This window comes from Grammomys surdaster, unplaced genomic scaffold, assembly GCF_004785775.1.
Source record: "Grammomys surdaster isolate TR1022 unplaced genomic scaffold, NIH_TR_1.0 133, whole genome shotgun sequence".
NCBI lineage: Eukaryota > Metazoa > Chordata > Mammalia > Rodentia > Muridae > Grammomys > Grammomys surdaster.
In genome coordinates this window covers 2,779,833-2,781,669 of record NW_021604591.1, presented here as the reverse complement: position 1 = coordinate 2,781,669, position 1,837 = coordinate 2,779,833, and the positions used below count along the sequence as shown (strand labels likewise).

Below are 1,837 nucleotides of genomic sequence, written 5' to 3'. Positions count from 1 at the left end.
TTTTTTTTTTTTTGGCAGTACTAGGGATTGAACCCAAGGTCTTGTACATTCCAACTGAGTCTATGACCTGAGTTACGCCCCTATCTTTTAGTGTACAATTGTGATAAACATTTCATTGTGTGTGTACATATCAAATGACTTAGTTGATGTGGAGTACTCAGGCTTCTTCTGACTTTTCTTCCTTATAAATAACTTTGCAGAGAATGTTTTTTATGGCTGAGTTTCATGTTGTGCGTAGTTATAACAGCAGCAGCAGCAACAACAACACAGGTCTGGAATGTTTGCATAGATGTTAAGGGCATCTTCTGCTCTTGCAGAGGGACAGGGTTCGGTTCCCAGCACCCACATTAGAATTCTCACAGCTGTCTGTAACTCCACTTCCAGGGGATCTGACACCTCCTTCCAGCCTTTGATGGTATCTGCCTGCATCTGCATACATGCAGGAAAACACACAAAATAAAATAAAATTAATAAAAATAGAAATAGGTTTGTGCTGTTGGGGGTAAAACTTGGTGCCTCAGATGCTAGGCAAGTGCTCTACCCCTGAGCTGCACCCCCAGCTCTTGAGTGCTCTCTCACATCTATGTCTAAAGTCAAAGCTGGCAAAGGATTTTAGCACTTCCAATGCTTTCTGTCAGTACTGAAGTTGTCCATCAAGAAGTTGAACTAAGTTATGCTCAGAGACTTCCACACACTTGACATGACACTGTTTGCACATGGCTAAGGCAGTACTGAGGTGAGACTCATGCTGGACCCTGTAAACCCAGCACGTGGGAGGTGTGTAGACTCAGGAAGGACATCCTCAGTGACCAGGAGAATTAGAGGGCAGCCTGGGCTGCAAGAGACCCTCACCCAAAGATCAAACCAAACTACAGCAAAACTCTGAAAACAATAACAGAGAATTTTGTATACATAGGTGTGTATATGTTATATGTTATATGTTACATGATATCTATATCTATCTATATACATATCTACAATATGTAACATACAATATAATATATAACATAATATTTAATATAGTTATTCTGCTACAAATACACACTTCTAGGATGTATTTCTGATGCTGTGTTTGTCTTTTTCTTAATGTTCTCTAAGACCATAGGGACTAACTTTGAGCTTGCTTGTAATTTGTCAGTTATATTTGAATATTTTCTGAGAGATGGAAAATTTGCATGTCATCCAACCTGTTAATCTCTTCCTTAGTGAGTAAGACACTCCACCACCATCACCTCCTCAAAACTGCTTTTTAGTGAGGTCAGCAATGCGTCTCTGCTGATCTGTTTCTGACGTCTCCAAATGCCATCTTCTCACTTCCTGAGCTCCACAGTGTCTCTTGAGCTCAGCCCCTGGTCTTCTTATTAGTTTTTGCTTTGGTATCTGGGTTATGCTGGCTCTGTAAAATTAATTGGAAAGATTTAAAGTCTTGTAACATCTGGGAGCAGTTTATATAACATAGAATATAGTCTTTTGAGGGTTTGAAATAATTCACCCATAAAACCACATGGGCCTGGTGCCCTTTCTGAGTGGGTGTACTGATGGCTCTTTATAAACTTTGCAGTTTCTCTTGTGATCATTGCTATTTTTAGGTTGTTATTTTTACTTTCGTCAATTTTGATAATTTATATTTTCCCAGAAAAAAACTCTTATGTTGAGGCTTTAAAATATGTGCACAGTGTTTCTCACGGTGACTTCTAGAATCTAGGCATTTTCTTCTACCTGTGCTGTTTCTTTCTTCTTTATTGTGTTTGAATTTTCTTCTTTTTCCCTCAATTAGCCTCACAGCCTTAAAAACAAAACAAAACAAAACAAAACAAAACAAAACAAAACAAAACAA

The 1,837-nt window shown here is 38.5% G+C and overlaps 1 protein-coding gene across 8 annotated transcripts in view; it reads left to right on the top strand.

Annotated features, from left to right (window-relative positions):
* Dysf (dysferlin) overlaps positions 1–1,837 on the top strand; it is a 181,044-nt gene that overhangs the window by 61,836 nt on the left and 117,371 nt on the right. The window lies entirely within an intron of this gene.